This window comes from Tachysurus fulvidraco, chromosome 20 (genome assembly GCF_022655615.1).
Source record: "Tachysurus fulvidraco isolate hzauxx_2018 chromosome 20, HZAU_PFXX_2.0, whole genome shotgun sequence".
NCBI classification, from domain to species: Eukaryota; Metazoa; Chordata; class Actinopteri; order Siluriformes; family Bagridae; genus Tachysurus; species Tachysurus fulvidraco.
The window spans coordinates 18,590,095-18,608,502 of record NC_062537.1 but is presented as its reverse complement, the minus strand read 5'-3'; the positions used below and the strand labels follow the sequence as shown (position 1 = coordinate 18,608,502).

General features: G+C 39.1%; 1 protein-coding gene across 2 annotated transcripts in view; it reads right to left on the bottom strand.

Annotated features, from left to right (window-relative positions):
• The window catches only part of gnaz (guanine nucleotide binding protein (G protein), alpha z polypeptide), a 59,891-nt gene that overhangs the window by 2,557 nt on the left and 38,926 nt on the right, over window positions 1–18,408 (bottom strand). The gene's annotated exons all lie outside the window — the stretch shown is intronic.

The following is an 18,408-nucleotide window of genomic DNA, read 5'->3' as shown; positions in this document are numbered from 1 at the left end:
CACACACACACACACACACACACACACACACACACACACACACACACACACACACAAAACTAACCAATGTTGGCAGAAATAGCATCTCAGCAATGTCATATGCTGCATTGGCTTTTTTTGACGCATACTTTTAGAAAGGTTAAAATAATGATTTAGAGGTTGACTGTTGCCCGACTCAATGTGCCAAAAAATAGGTTATGTTTATTAATCCTATGAGGAAAGCTGTGTGTAAGGAAAGGAGCTGAATCTGATTATCACATGGCAAGAATGCAGAGATTATATAAATCTTTAGTGAGAGGGGGGTGGTGTCTTACAATACTGACAGATTCAAATCACACATTATACTCAAGGATGACTGAAAGCAGCAGATGGTCCAAAACAAAGATGTACCACCATTTTCCCAATTAAAATAAATGCTAAATGTAATAAGGTTGAGATATAAAATGCTCACCTAATTCCATATACGTTATCTGACCATTTATACCCTTTTCTTATAGTCTTTGTAAGAAATAGTCTACGTTTATACCTCATTATTCAATGGCGTGGTCTGGACCTCACTACTCAAAGTCTTGGTCTGGAGATCATTAATCAAAGACTTGGTCTGGGGCTTATTACTTAAAATCTTGGTCTCAGAGTCTCTACACAAAATCATCATCTGGGGCTAATTACGCAGAGCTTCGGCCTAGATTTGGGGATTTGAAGCCATGTTTTGGGGATGATTACTCAGAAGTGGGGATCTAGAAGCTTGCTACTCATGGTTGGCTGACATCATGACATGATCTGGTGTATTCGAATCATGATCTTGTTCTGGGACTCATTTACACAAAGACATAGTTTGAGGTTAATTACCTGGGACTTGGTCTAGTTTTGGGGCTTGTTACTCTGAGTCTTGTCTTGGGGATGATTTCTCAGAAGTAGAGATCTGGGGTCTTACGCTGGAGTCTTGGTTGGCTGGCTTTGTTACAGTAGTTTCTGATCTGGTTTATATTACACAAATATACACACATCTTGGTCTGAGGGAATCTTACTAAAAATCCTGGTCTTAATCTTTCTACACGGAGATAAGTTATAATTTAAGGCTAATTACTCAGAGCTTTGGTCTAGGTTTGGGGCTCATTACTCAGAGCCTTGCTCTAGGGTGGATTACACTCGAGTGAAGATGCAGGTGAAGTCTTGTTCTGGGGCTCACTACTCAGTCTTTGTCTGGGGATCATTACTCAAAGTCTTGTTCTGGGCCTCATTACTGACATTTTGGTCTTGATTTCTACACAAATTCCTCGTTTAAGTATAATTACTCAGAGTCTTGGATTAGGTTTGTGGCTCATTTTGGGAGACTTGTTCTGGAGACCTGGGGGGTTATTATTCCAAATCTTGGTTGGCTCACTTTGTTACATTGGATTCTGGGGTAGTTTATTCTACACAAAATTTTGGTCTGGGGCTGATTACATGAAATCTTGGTTTGGGGCTCACTATTCACTGGTTGCATTACATCCGATCAAAATGGGTCTTTATGAGGCAAATCTTAGTCTGGTATTTATTTCTACTCAGTGTGTAAGATGTTGGATTTCTGATTGGAAGGTTAGGGTTGGGGGTTCGATTCCCACCTCCGCCTTGTGTGTGTGGAGTTTGCATGTTCTCCCCGTGCCTCGGGGGTTTCCTCCGGGTACTCCGGTTTCCTCCCCCGGTCCAAAGACATGCATGGTAGGTTGATTGGCATCTCTGGAAAATTGTCCGTAGTGTGTGAGTGTGTGAGTGAATGAGAGTGTGTGTGTGTGCCCTGCGATGGGTTGGCACTCCGTCCAGGGTGCATCCTGCCTCGATGCCCGATGACGCCTGAGATAGGCACAGGCTCCCCGTGACCGAGGTAGTTCGGATAAGCGGTAGAAAATGAGTGAGGGTGAGAGTGATTGGAAGGTTCTGAGTTGAAATCTCAGACATGCCAAACTTCCATTGCTGGTCCCTTGAGCAAGGACCTTAACCCTCAAGTGTTCATTTGGGTACATGAAATAAATCTAAGTCACTCTGTTTAAGGGCATTTGTCAAATACTATAAATGTAAAGCTACAGTCTCGTAAGATTGGTTTGAAAATAATCTCCTTCTTGGTAAATTGAGATGCATATGGAAGATGGAGAAGATGAACCTGCGAGTCAGTTGTCTTTGACTAGCCTGTTTGTGGATAATTTTATCATGAAGTTGGATTCTGTTTCAGCTTGTTATCCATTCTTTAATATCTGAGCCAGCGACTGTTAAATGTAATTTTGAGGCTCTTCTTGTCTTCAGCTCTGCTTAATAGACTCTAATAAAAGTGTGTAGCTATATTTTAAGCTTTCAGTGTTTGGTGCAATGTAAGAAACATACCCCGAAAGTCATTTTATCCTTCTGTCACATCTCTGCCACTGACTCAAAGCCCTATGCTTTTTAACCTGCAGAGAGAAATCTTGGACAGCCTGCATGCTTTCTCCCAATTTCCCTCTTACAGCATGAGCAAAACGGAATCTTTATCCATAAATCCTCTCTCTGACATTAGCTGAATGATTCCGTAATGACTACATCAGATTCTGCTGAATATCTCAGAAACATGCATTTTCTTTTTTCTTCTTCTTTTTTTTTTTTGCAGAGGCATTAGTGGGATTAGCTGAGCTGGTGAAATAGTCTGCATTTTTCAGTCGACTTGTCACATTCTGGGGTCAGCGTTATCAAAACTGTTAATGCCACTATCAAGGCTATTGAGGACTTTGCCGGATGAGAAGAGAGGAAATATCAGAGTTGACACTATTCATTCATTCATTCATTCATTCATTCATTCATTCATTTTCTACCGCTTATCCGAACTACCTCGGGTCACGGGGAGCCTGTGCCTATCTCAGGCGTCATGGGGCATCAAGGCAGGATACACCCTGGACGGAGTGCCAACCCATCGCAGGGCACACACACACACTCTCATTCACTCACACACAACAATTTTCCAGAGATGCCAATCAATGCATGTCTTTGGACCGGGGGAGGAAACCGGAGTACCCGGAGGAAACCCCCGAGGCACAGGGAGAACATGCAAACTCCACACACACAAGGCGGAGGCGGGAATCGAACCCCCAACCCTGAAGGTGTGAGGCGAACGTGCTAACCACTAAGCCACCGTGCCCCCCCAACTATTAATTTGCAGAAATAAAAAAACTGGTGATATAAAAGGATGCAAAGAAAAAAATGGTTATATTGGATTCAAACATCCTGCACACATTCTATGAAATTTACATTTACAGCATTTGGCAGATGAAGGTTAAGGGCCTTGCTCAGGGACCCAGCCGTGGCAGCTAGGTGGACCCGGCATTGAAATTTGCAACTTTAGACTAATACCTTTACCACTAAGCTACCATATACCCCATTGAAATACTGACTTACTATTCAATAACATATAATCTCTGATATGTTGAAGCTTTCAGCTTTATGTAAGGAGTTATAAAGCACCATGTCAGAGTGTTGGAGCAGTCTTCAGAACAGAGGACTCCAAGAAAAAGTGAAAAAAGTGAGACTGTTGAGGGAACTAAGTAAAAAAAACTAATTATGAAAACGTATTTGTATGGGCGTTGTCGTCTTCTTAACACGTTTTGCAGAAATGTACAAAATCGGTTAGAAATTACAGGTGTTAGAAATTACAGGTGTTAGAAATTACAGGTGTCAGAGTGATTTTAATGATGCTGCCAATCTCGGTATCGGGATTTTTCTGGGCTCGGTGAAAAAAAATTGGCCGTCAGCATGGTGTACTGATTAACACCGAAAAAATTCATTTAAAAATGTTCTGAGAGAGATAGAGAGAGGGAACAAGAGAGAGACAGAGAGAGAGAGAGAGAGAGAGAGAGAGAGAGAGAGAGAGAGATGGTTAACACACTAAGCTATCATAATATTGTTATATAACTATTTCCTTCCGAATATTATTCAAATTCAACCTTGCTTTGTTCTCTCAGGCAAAATGTCCCAAAAACAACACTTTGGATACGCAGAAAAACACACTGATACTGTAGTGTGTCTAACGAGGGCAATTTGGCTGCTGATTCGGTTTGAATTCAACACGGTGCTGTATCTCCGGTCAGGATATTAACCTGTGTTCCTCCTGCCCTGTTCGGAGCCTGAGCTAATTTAATTAGTCACCTGCACATGTGCAATTAATGCCCACAATAACAGAACAGTGACAGAGAACAGGATGCCAATAAATCTGAGCACCACACAAAGCATTTCAGTGTCTCAAAACATGTTAAGCATGTGAGTCATTCTGTAGATGCGGCACAATATCAACGTCCCTGAGGTGTTTTAAGTCAGGTTTGTGCTGGAACATGCTTAAATACAATGCAGGGTTGGAGTGAGTATTGTATTGTAAAGACCAGAACCCAAAGCACACAACATGTTCGGTTCAATTCCTGCAATGTAACCGCTTTCTCGCTTCGAACAAAGCACACCAGTGTTCACTTGGGAGCAGAACGAGACCACCAAACCCTTGGGGTCTAATGGTTTGGTGGACGCTTGCTGTATTTTTATCCTCTGTGTGTATTCAAGTCAAGTCAAGTCAAGTTACCTTTACTGTCACATCACCACAGCACATGTGCCATGGTGAGCGAAATTCTTAGGAGCGAGCTCCAGAAATTGCCGAACCATTTACATACAGTAGTATGTATTTGTAAACAGGTGAGAACACAGCGATCACAGGTGAGAACACAGCGATCACACTCAGGTGTGGGTCCAAACATCTGATATGGAAGTGAAATGTAATGTGCTTCGGTTGCAGTGAAAAAGTCATTTGACACTGAATTGTCTTGACTTAAGGAAGTGAATCAAACCTAAACTAAAATGAGCCAAAGGACAGAGCCGTAGAACTGCAACCACATGTACTGTACATCACATTTTTTACATTTATGACATTTAGCAGACAACCCTTGTCCAGAGTGACTTACATTCATTCATTTTCTACCGCTTATCCGAACTTCTCGGGTCACTGGGAGCCTGTGCCTATCTCAGGCGTCATCGGGCATCGAGGCAGGATACACCCTGGACGGAGTGCCAACCCATCACAAGGCACACACACACTCTCATTCACTCACACACTCACATACTACGGACAATTTTCCAGAGATGCCAATCAACCTACCATGCATGTCTTTGGGAGGAAACCGGAGTACCCGGAGGAAACCCCCGAGGCACGGGGAGAACATGCAAACTACACACACACAAGGTGGAGGCGGGAATCGAACCTCCAACCCTGGAGGTGTGAGGCGAACGTGCTAACCACTAAGCCACCGTGCACCCAGAGTGACTTACATTTTATTTGAATTTATACAACTGAGTAATTAACCATTGAGCTTCCACACTAAATGATTGAAGCTACTTATTTACATAATTACTGCATGCAATCATTTATTCATATATGCATTAGGTTGCATTAGGAGTGTTTGTGTCTAATGTATTGATGATCAATGGATAAAAGAGTTTGAAGTATGTGTTCAGCCTCACACACCTATCAAATAAAGAAGAATAATTTTTTTTTATACATTTATTTACATGGTAGCTTGTGAAGTTATAGCCATAGGACAATTATTATTATGATTATGATGATCATTATAAATAATAATAATAATAATAATAATAATAATAATAATAATAATAATAATAATAATAATAATAATAATAATGATAATAATAATAATGTTGATTTTATTTTTTAGCTTTGGCAGTTATGTTTGTTCTGCACATGTTTTTAAAAAGTCTCAAAACTCTCGACAAAAAAAAAAATTACATACCGTTTTTTATTTCATTAATTTCTAGAAAATTTCTACCTCACTTTTTTGTTTTATTGAAAAAAATGCTTGTGAAAATATCTTTATACTGTGTGTTGATTTGTCCACCAAAATGCCAAGTACAATATGAAATTTAGACAAAAGTGCAAGTCAGTGTGGGAAGAGCGCTAACATGGAGTGATAATTGTGCTCATGGTAAAACAGTGTCAACACTCCTGAGTCCTGACTTTAATTAACACTTACATTCTATTATTAAACCTTGGACTCCTCCGTTCATTCACATGAATCAAAATAATGCATTGAAAGTCATATTTTAATTTATCTATAAATGAGAAATATGAATGAAACTACTGTTAGTAGATAATCAAGCATCGCGTTAGTTCTGGCAGGCCACGTACAGTATTACCCGACCATTTAAATTCCCATTCACAGAGCCGTTCAGCGCTTACAAAACACTTACGAAACAGGTGTTTCATGTAGAGTTTTTAAAGTTCGCTATGACCATCTGATCCATAGGCTGAATGAGGGAGGTCGTATTTGGTGGCAGAAATTTGACTGTAATCTAGTCAAACTCAGCCTCCAACTCATCACCTAAATCTGGAGGATGTGCCGTTGCATTGTCCAGGACAAGCACGCATTTCAACGGCAAACCTTTCTTCCGACAAACCGAAGTTTAATTTACAATAGATGCTCTCTGTACGAAAGCTGAGGCGAGACTGGGAAGATCCTTCCCCTCACGCTACGTGGGTCGAGGTCGATAAGCGGGATTTTGGTCGTACAGCGGGCGCAAATTTCGGTCGAAAAACTGTTCGCTGAGCGAAAAGGTCGATGTCGAGCCGGTCGATAAGCGGGGTACCACCGTATTGTGTAGTATACAGTCAACTGGGTGCAGATTATGACAACTGGGTGCAGATTTTGAGTCCAACATATGCACCAACATCTTGCCTATTTCCAAGCTTGATTTCTCATTAATATGATGTCAAACATTGCTGGAAAATGGCGAGTGACAAAAGCATAATTTGCTCTTTGTTTTTTAGGAACAATAATCAAACTTTGTCTATTAATTGTGTCGAAGATAATTGAAATTCTTTCCTCATAATAAACACTACCGTGCTAGCAAAAAATAAAGCCCACTTCTCCCACTAAAGCCACAGACATTCGTTAACTTCTCACAGGAATAACAGAAGTACAGCAACCAACATATTGATGCATCAGATATACTTTAATATAAGCATGTTTTTTGTGAACATTTTCTTAAATCCTAAACTGTATTGCAATCATTTTCAAATGCAGGTCATTTTGGTGGACAACTAAATATAAATCCACTGTTCAGATGTTTTCCAGGTGAAAATGAACCATCACTTGTTTGTGACACGATCAATAATGCTCGTATTAATAAACATGACAGCAACATACTGCTGTGTGTGTTCAACTCCGAGGCTGCAGGTTCATAAATAAATCAGTGAATATCTAAGTCTCTCGAATGCAGCCACCTATTTAAGATGTACTGTATACATCTGGGCAGTAGTGTGTGTGTGTGTGTGTGTGTGTGTGTGTGTGTGTGTGTGTGTGTGTGTGTGTGTGTGTGTGTGTGTGTGTGTGTGTGTGTGTGTGTGTGTGGTGTATATGTGCATAAATACTGTATGTGTATCGTGTTAAAAACGATAGTGGTGAAGCTGGAATGGTTTGTACAGCACTGGCTCGAAGGCACATGGTGAGCCACAGCAACCTGTGACTGGAAGAGGACTGAGAGAGGAAAGATTGGGCTGCTGTTCAAAAGGTTAAGCAAAACATCATGGCTCTGAGCAAATCACAAGATCTACTGCTATTTGAGTGTGAGCGTGTGTACGAGAAAGAGAGAGAGATAGAGACAGAGAGAGAGAGAGATGATGATGTAGATGGAGATGAGCAACACACTAATAGCGAGTCAGAACTGAGCTGATGGATAAATTGATAGCATTTTAGGGACGTTTTAGCGTAAATGCAGCCGGTAATTAGATACACAGCAGTGCAAGGCTTTTTCAAAGCGTCTTCTGGCCATTTCGAATATGATTATCGTTTTAAAGTAATGTGACTTTAGCTTACATTTGAGATTTAACAAAAAAAAAATGTCATTATCTATAGAATGGATCTGTCACAATAAGCAACAATTTTTCCTTAACATCACCTCAGTTTGCTCCTCTGTAATAATCATACATATTCTTATTAATGGCTAAAGGAAAGACAGGAAGTAGAAGAGGTAAATACAGGAAGTGTTAAGAAGGGCTTAAAAATGGGACTTTCCTACAGTATAACTGTTTATCTTTCAAAGAAACAGAAAATATACATCATATCGCAGTAATAGTATAAAAGCCTCAATCATAATAATTGTACCAGTGGTCCCTCAATGGACCTTCAAAGATTATTAAATAAATATGTTTGTATGTATATGTACTCATATACTGTATGTACTCATGTAAATCTCCTGTATTACTGATCCTGATTTTATATCATTGTGGTCAATGCTTGGAGTCTCCCACTTTCAGTTATTCTGGAGTACTATGACATACACTTTATGGCCAAAAGTATATGGTCACCTGACCACCATACCCATATCTTGGTCAAACTGCCACACAAAAATGTACAATAAATGTTCTTTGTGAAGAACTGGAACATCAAATACGCCCCAGGCATCATTGCTCAACATCAGTGTCTCATCTCACTAATACTCTTTTAGCTGAATTATCAAAAATCCACACAGCCACACACCAAAATCTAGTGGAAAACCTCACTAGAAGAGTGATAGCAGTGATAGGGATTGGGACCAAGTCTGTAATAACGTTTATGGATTTTGAAAGAGATGTTCTTCGTTTTACCACATCACAGATATACATCACATTTACTCATATCTCCATTAAAACTAACAGACACAGAAGCCATGTGGCCACGCCTCCTTCACTGAGACTAACAGACACAGAGACCACGCCTCCTTCACTGAGACTAACAGACACAGAGACCACGCCTCCGTTAATAAGACTAACTGATACATTGACCACTTCACCTTCACTGACACTGACAGATACAGAGGCCACACCTCCATCACTTTAGTTACAGGCTGAATGGAATTAAAGCTCTGATTCAGCTGTCTAGCTTTATCTCATCTGAGAACCTTAAAGATAAGTAGATCTGGCCAAATCTTCACATATTCTATCTGAAAATCTGTGAAATCTATCAGAGAACCAAAATGATTTTAATTACTGAAAATCAGATGGTCCTCTGGATAAGTGTTCTTCTCGAAAAAAGCACATCAAACACTTCTAGGAAAAAGGGTTGCACTAGATTTGGTAAAGGGAAAAATGGGTGGGTGGTACACAAATCTCTATGTGTTAGGATAGGCTGTGTGTGTGTGTTGTCATGGCTGAGCTGGTAAGAGTCCTTCCCAGATGAAGGAGGCCCTCAGAGACTCCACGTTACCCCACCCTATAACAAAACTTAGCATGTCTAGGGGACTTGTTAGGGTCCCTCTAAATCAACGAGGGGATTTTTCTAATCTCCATCACCTTCAAAGTCAAAACAGCAGAAATACAGGAGGGAATGGTAGAGCGACGGACGGACGGGGTGGGGGGGGGGGGGGGGGTTGGGGTTTGAGAGAGACGAGGAGGAAAGGATGTATGAGTTGGAAGCACACCCCCCAGGATAATTTCTGTCCCGTTCACCCCCTAACACACACAGGTGTTAATTAAGAAATAATGAAGTTCCTCCGCAGCATGTTCAAGCTTTGTTTCCAATAAAAACGGTATCCAGTGTGAGGCGACGCCACGGCTGTCGGAAAATATCCAATCTTCTTTAAGTTTGATATAAATTACTTGAGGGGATTTCTAGATAGATAGTAATTGTGTGTGTCTTACGCTGCGCCTGCACCTAATCGAACTGTTTGGTATTTCTTAATCTCCGTCTGCACATCCGATGCTTTTTACCCTCCATCCTGAGAACACTGTGTTACTTAAAGATCATATTGTGTAAATCCCTAAATTACAGGAAACTGTGGAAGGCTCCACATTTCAATAGGTTTAAACATTTAAAGGAGCAAATGTGTTAAAAAAAAAGCATAGTTTAACATTTGTAATAATCATAATGCTAAACAAAACTCATCCTCCAGCCTACTAACAGGATATTCGCTGCTAGCTACGACTAACACAATGAGAAAAACAATTTCAAATGACTTAAAAGTCATTTTTAGAAAAGGTTATAATGCAGGATACTAGCTAGCTAGCATGATTTCTGAAGCAGTTTTAAGTTATATTTAACCTAACATAACATAATTCTATTATTATCATCATACTTCTCAATCTAAATTCATCACTAACACTAGCTTTGTGGCTAACTTGGATACTTTAGAGAGAATTACTAACAAAAAGTCTGTTTTTCTTCTTTCACATTTATAAATGTTGAAAAGCTTTACTGCTCTTCACTGTTTGTTTGTTTTAAATGTCACTACTAGTGCTAGTTAGACTGGAAATTAGATAAATATGATAGTCTGATAAGATTTCTGTGAGGATCTAAAATGTTGATAAGGATTTCTGTTTTTAATTAATATTTATAAAAGCTTAGTAACAATCTACACATAACTCTATCCACCTTGCAAAAGATTACAAAGTTAAATTTGCAATCGCTAACCTGACAGAATTTCTGAAAGAACTTCTAGAAATCAATTAATATTTATAAAATTTCATTGTGTACACTCTAGATTAGTTAAACCCACATGATTTCTGAAAAGTTAAAATTAATATTCAAAAATAGTTGCAAGCATTATCCACCATTCTAAATACTTCATGTTCATAAATGTTCACCATTTACACATTTAACATTATGCTAGAGTTAGCAAAACTGACAGGAATTCTATAAGATTTTTAAATAAATACTTATAAATGTTTATAATCTACATTTTATCACTAAGTAAAACTAAGTAAACATGCTAAAACTACCTAACCTGACAGGAATTCCATAAGATTTTCAAACAAATATTTATAAATGTTTATAATCTACATTTGATCACTAAGTAAAACTAAGTAAACATGCTAAAACTAGCTAACCTGACAGGAATTCTATAAGATTTTTAAACAAATATTTATAAATGTTTATAATCTACATTTTATCACTACGTACCATGCTAAAACTAGCTAACCTGACAGGAATTCTGAGAGGAATTTTAATTCATATTCAATAAACATGCACAATGTTTCTTTTTAACACTATCTATAGAAAAGCTAATAAAACAAGAAAATTTTTTATATTTATTTATTTACTGGAGCAGAATCCAGCCACGATATGTATTTCCAAGCATGACTTTATTTAAATCTGAGCCACTAAATGCCAAAATTGTCTTCTTTTTGCTCTTTCTGTCTCCATTCTAAAATACAGTAATGTTTTTGAGTCCATTCAGGTGACGTAAATCTAGTAACTGTTTATAAAAAAATGGGCCGTCCTGCTGATTACGTGCCTCCAACGACGACGTGGTTTATCTTTGCCTTAAAAGGAGAGAGAGCCATAAGCAGACTGTCTGACTCGCCCCGTATCCCTTTACAGCACACACTGATCCCTTCTCTCTCCTCACTATCTACCTCATTCACATTAATGTGAAACTGTGGAAACGCTAATGTAAATTATTACTATGTAGATATTGTACATATTATATTCTCAAACTGGTACTGCACAGTTAATTGGATTCCTGTTAAATTCCTTTTATCATCATGTTTTTGTAGACAAAATGGAACAAAAACACACATAAAAAAACCCTAACCCTAACCTAATTATACTCATGTAATGTTTTCAAATGGCTTTTAAAATTATGAATTGCTGTTTTTCTGTTCTCTTTTATAACAAAACTATATTAAAGTATAATGTTTTGCAGTGAAATTGTATTTTAGTATTTTGTGTTATGATGTGAGATTATTGCTGTAGCTCATATCACTGGTGTGTGTAAGTCCCTCAAAGCTGTGTGAAAACATTCTGTGTACAAAATAGCACAGCAGTACTAAATAGTTTGTGTTGTGTTATTTTTTTCTACAAGAGATTCTGACCTTTTTTTTTAACTTGCTTGAGTCGTACGAAGCAAAGGCTTTTGCAATCAAAAAAGAGAAAGAAAGAAAAATCGAATGGCACAACAAAGTTTGCACGACTGAGCAGCCTTGAGCTATTGTACATCTTGAACTTTCTCCACAGATTGTCAGTTCTCGGCCATGTGTAAATCGTAGCAGGAAATTATAGCCGACAGCGTATATTACATAAGCGTCATTAGCGCAAATCTTTGAATGTGGGTCAGGAGTTTGAGGTCTAGCCATCATCCTGAATACGAGACAGGACAAATGGAAAAAAAAAACAAAGTGGGATTGAGCTCGGAAAACTTATCCCGACTGAGGATGAGCATAAGCAGCTGTCGTTTATTAGGTAAGAAGAGAAAAGATGCTTTGTAGCCAGTGGTCTTCCGTGACTGAGGCGAGTACCAAAGCCAAACGTGGCCTCCTGAGATGCCTGCTTGCTTTTCTCCCATGACCCAGATCCAATGAGTCTCTCTCTCTTTCTCTCTGTCTCTATTTCTCCCTCCCTCCCTCAATCCCTCCCTCTTTCTCTCTCAGGCTTGGTTGCGCAATGCAGCTCCCTCTCGGCCCTGCCCAAGTCCACACGGGCACATGCTGTCTGCCTGCTTGTCGCTATCTCTCTCTCTCTTTCTCTCTCTCTCTCTCGCTCTCTCTCTCTCTCTCTCTCTCTCTCTCTCTCTCTCTCTCTCACACACACACACACACACACACACACATCTCTCTCTCTCTCTCTCTCTCTCGCTCTCTCTTTTTCTCTCTCTCTCAACCCATCCTCCCCTTTCCCCACTTGTCCCTCTGTAACAGCTCATTGTCAACAGCCCCGGATTAAGAGCGTTGGACTACCCTGTTGCTAGGCAACAGTTGCTGTGACAACCTGCTCCTCTTTTTTTTTTTTAGATAGGAGGGATGGGTCAACAAAAAAGAAGAGGATCGAACGTAAAAAATGATGTGTGTTGTTACATAGACAGAGGAGTACACACATCATTAAATGATAATAAATAAATAATTCCACCTGTCCCAGTGGATAGGTTCTGCCAGACATTTAAGGATTTACTTATTTAATTTATATTTTTTATCACAACTTGGAAACATGTCTCACTATTTCATCATTTTCCACCTGCCACCTATCTGAACATGATATTTCTTTAATTTACTGATACAATGCCAGTTTTCCCCAAATCTCTTCTCAGATGCTGTCTTTATCCCTTTGTCCACGGCGTAAGCACAAATAACAAGTCCAGAAGTCTTTTAACAATCTGATTATTGCTGTGTTAGAAAGATCTCTTAACCTGGAACAAACCTTAGGGAGCCAATTCAGGACATAAGAGCTGAGTTTTAATCTAATTTAAATGGTCACACAAACCTATTATGGACCCTCCACAATCAATTCATAGCTCTTTTCTAAACGTACTCAGTCCGATGGATCTCTTTAAGGAATTAGGACCTTTTTCTAAATACCACCAATGCAGAAGTGCTAAGTGATATGAAAAAAACATTGCGACTAGGCCTGTGACAGTAATTACATAATCATGTTATAGTAATTATATATGATTTGCTCCATATATTATGTACAGTATGTATTGTGTAGCATATAAACACACTTTTTTGTTTACTATCATACCTGGCTTTTAATCTGTGAACTACCTGCAACTAGTTTTGTCATGGATCGCTGTTTTATTTGGTGAAATTGTCAGTCGCACTTAGAATCATATCGTCGCTGTCGGGCGGAAACCTCGTATGTCAAATTTTGTCAATTTCATATTTTTTCACATATCGATGCTATCGGTCAGTCCCCAAGTGGGTCTGTTATTTAAAGCTATTAACCAATCTAAAGTCTTGAAAATAGCTTGAGTGCAAATCTCTTAACTTCATTGGACACTTCAACTGTCCACCTCTTCCTCACTCCGCGGGAGAGCTTCGCGGCATATTTGAAGAGTCGCAACGAATCAACACGTCTTCTGAGGTAAATGTCTTCAAAACACTTGGCTCAAAGAAAAAAAAAATCTTGACCCCTGCTAGTGCTGGTGCTCGTCTGAGGACAGGAATTTAACGCAAGACAATCCACTGTAATGCGGACTAACCCCTGTGCATTGCAGATAAGGTACAGCGTTTTTTTAATTTCCTGAAAAATAACGGTTTTGGAGATACAAGGATTCCACCTGACAGTGACGTTATAGTGTTTATTTACAGTAGTGTATCGTCCATTATCATCCACCACTTGTTTTACTTATATAATCATCTACATTACAATGGTAATGGTCTTGTCCTTATAATTAATGTCTTCAATGTCAAAAAGCTTGCAGGGTTATGGATCCTGAGGTCATCTTGTCCTGACATGTTTTTGGAAGGAGCGAGGAAACCAGAGGACCCGAAGGAAACCCATGCAGACCCTGAGGATGTGTGCAGTGGTAGATCAGTTAAGACATTGGGCTGATGCTGATTAGAAAATTAGCTTGTCTCAATAGTACGGGCCTGGTCAGACTGTGATCTTAGATGTTCAGTTGACTTCCATTCAAACGCATACATACCAGAAGCTCATTGTGACCCCTTCAGAAAACTCAAGATGGAGGAAGCACTGATTATATCACAGACGCGTCGTGCCATCACGTTTTATACACCACAGCTTTTAAAGAATAACAAATCATAATCAAAAGAGAAGCTCTCTCTCCATCTTTATTTGCCTGGGCCATTGAACCTTTGGCCATTTCATTACGATCCTCTACTTTATTCAAAAGCGTCATTAGGAACGGCATCGAACACAGACTATCATTGTATGCAGATGATTTGTTGCTCTATGTACCTGACCCTGTATCTGGTCTGCTTGGTATCTTGTCCACTCTTGATACATTCAGCTCCTTTTCTGGATATGAATTAAATTTTCAGAAGAGTGAATGTTATCCAATCAAAACAACTGCTTTGCAACTTACGCATCTGGACATGCCCTTCAAAATCAGTCCCAATGGATTTAATTACCTTGGTATTAAAGTGAAACGTAAATTTTCAGGTCTTTTTTCTGTGAACTTCACTCCACTCCTAACTAAAATGAAGTCTGACCTTCATAGATGGAATAGTCTGCCTTTGTCTCTGATTGGGAAGATTAATGCTATTAAAATTAATGTTCTGCCTAAATTTCTTTTTTTATTTCTAACAATCCCATTGTTCTTACCTAAACATTTCTTTGACTCATTAGATAAAACGATTAATGCTTTCATTTGGTCTGGGGGGGTCTCCCAGGGTGCGTAAGTCATTACTCCAGAGATGTAAGTCTAGCGGTGGTCTGGCACTACCAAATTTTCAGTTCTATTACTGGGCAGCACACATCCATAAGATACGGTGCTGCGTTGAGTTACCTCATTTAGCATGGTGTAAGTTAGAAGCCCAGTCATGTTCTTCCTCATCCTCTATACCTGCTCTTATATACTCTTCTCTTCCAATTAAAACTTCTTCGTATGTTAAAAATTCTGTTGTATTTAATACTTTAAAAATCTGGTATCGATTTAGGAAAAGTTTCAAGTTTATAACTGCTTCTCCTTTAGGTCGGTTATGTAACAATCATCTTTTCCCCCCTTCGTGTCTGGATTCTTTTTTCTCAGTGTGGTTTAACAAAGGTATACACTGTTTTCTTGACTTATACTGAGAGGGATTTTTTAACAGTTTTGCTCATTTGTCGTCACTCTATGGGCCACCCGCCAGCCACATCTATAGATATTTTCAAGTTAGACATTTTGTTCAGAAATATTTTCCTGGCTTTCACTCAGCTCCACCTCTCCAACAGTGGGAAGGTTTGCTTACGTGTAAATCACAACGAAAAGGTGCTGTTTCTGAGATCTATAAACGTATTCTGGATTTTGTGACCAAACTACCTCCAAAACAAAGACTACATGGGAGGGAGAAATGGGACTTCAGCTTGGGGACGGGTGGTGGGTTAGTGTTGTGAATGGCTTTGGTAATGTCTCGTGCTCGTCTCGCATTTATCCAGTTTAAGGTCATTTATAGGGTGCATTTTTCTAAATATAGATTGCCTCAAATTTACCCAGATGTCGAGGACAAACGTGACAGATGCTCTAACTCACAATGTCACCTGAGTCACATGTTTTTTTTTTTCTGTCCATGACTATATAATTATTGGTCTGGTTATTTCAGTACGATGTCCACTATTCTGGGAGTACATTTGCAAACCTGCCCATTGATTGCTATATTTGGACTTCTCATTTAAACTCTATGCAAAAAGAAGTTATTAGCTTTACATCACCGTTGGCCAGACGTCGCCTTCTTCTTCAGTGGAAGTCCTCTGTCCCACCATCTCACTCACAATTACTAAAGGATACAGCGTTTTTTTTATTAAGCTCCAGTTTTTTCATAAATGGCAACCTTTTATTTCATATTTCATATGAATGAGCATTTGCCGGATTAGGTTTTCTTTTCTTTTGTAAATTTAAATTGACTTGTATTTGATGATTAAAAAGGGATAATGTTTTCTTCTTTTTCTTTTTACTTCTTTTCCATTATTGTTATTATTGTTATTGTTGTAATTCTTTCACTTTACTCCTTTTTTATGTAAAACCAAAATGGGATTCTGTATTATTTTACTTTGTTTACAATAAAAAGACGTCACATGTAATAAAAAAAATGCAATAAAAAAAAAAGAAAGAAAGAAAATTAAAAAAAGAAGGAAGCTGACTGGTTAAAATACTATTGGTGACTGGTGGCATTGATGCATGAGTTTACAGTGTTTACTTTAGATCCGATTCTCAAACCCGACACATTTTTAGACACATTAGTAGTTTAAATCGCTCAAAACACACACTCAAAACACACAATCACTATGTTATAGCTTGTTTCAAATCAAGTATACTCACTCACTCTCACTCATTTTCTACCGCTTATCCGAAATTCTCGGGTCACGGGGTGCCTGTGCCTATCTCAGGCGTCATCGGGCATCGAGGCAGGATACACCCTGGACGGAGTGCCCATCGCAGGGCACACACACACACTCATTCACTCACACAATCACACGCTACGGCCAATTTTCCAGAGATGCCAATCAATCTTTGGACCAGGGGAGGAAACCGGAGTACCCGGAGGAAACCCCCGAGGCACAGGGAGAACATGCAAACTCCACACACGCAAGGCGGAGTCGGGAATCGAACCCCCAACAATGGAGGTGTGAGGCGAATATGCTAACCACTAAGCCACCGTGTCCCCTAAATTAAGTATACAATAATTTAATAAAAAAACATATGCATTAGCATGTGATGTCATATCTGGTTTCTGTCCGGATTCGCAGCAGTCTGAAAATCTAGAAAAACTGAACCCAGGAGCTTTAAATATTATAATTTCAATAAATTCAATTTCAATGTTAACAAAACTTGCTGCAATGAAACTACACACGATGTGGAATGTTACTGATATAACGTCAACCAAACAAATTAAAAGTCAGTATTGCTCAATTATCAGTCTGTACCCCGGGCTCTGATTCTCTCTCTCGTCTAACTTAAGGATTTAAGTTATGAAGTTGAAAATCAGACCAGGAGCTTGCGACGAGCTGAATTCAGTGTGTGCACAACGTTTGAAGCCTAAATCATGTAAAAACCACAGCCTGAAGAATCATAATACTTCTCAAACAACCCAGATATTCCCGTTTACCAGCTCATGCTCCAATTCAATAATAAAAGAGGTGATGAATCATTTGTGTTAATATACTTGTGAAAAAGCCTGTAGCTACAACGTGCACTCGGCGACCAGATTTAGATTAACACTTATGACTCACAAATCGAAGGCATGGTCTGAGGCAGCACTTAACTGAGAGATAAGGACCCCGAGTGAGAAAGAGCATTCGAAGGAAAACCGACGGCTTTCCCAGCGTCCCTCTCTTTTCCGATTGTCGAATTTAATTTCCATCCATCTCTCTTCTCAACTTTCTCTGTGTTCTCAAACAGAGCAGGACATCGCAAACTTTTCACATCTGCCATTTCCCATAGTGCTAAAGCTGCTGAGTCTCACAGGTACACCCTAACACTTTGCACTGTGAACTCAATTATCACTCTTGTACATATTCCCCCCCTTGTGACTCAGAGAACACTTATTTTTAACTCCTAAACACTAATTGATATTCCAGGCCAACAAGATACTTTGGATATGTCTCGTTAAAGGAACAAAGAAATCTCAGGATCTTTAAAAATGAGGGTAAGAGTACACCTTTGTTTAGCAACAGAGTAAACTCACCATATCAGATTCAACATGGCCAATGTAAATATCATGTTCAAATTATTAGCCAAGACCAGGTGCTCTATTGTTGGCTCTTGTAATAGTAATGAGCACAAAAGCAGAATGCTGTGAACAGAAAATATGGAAAAATACAGACGCTGGAGGATAGTGGGTGAGCAGCAGAATGGATTTACTATGATGATAGAACGCTTTAGTGGATAATGTCAAGCTTGTGTGGCGGTGTTTGTATGCTCTTATGCACCGTATCTTATTCCCCCTACACAAAACTTAAGGCTTGTTGACTAACTTTACTGCATTGCATACCAGATCAATGTCTTACA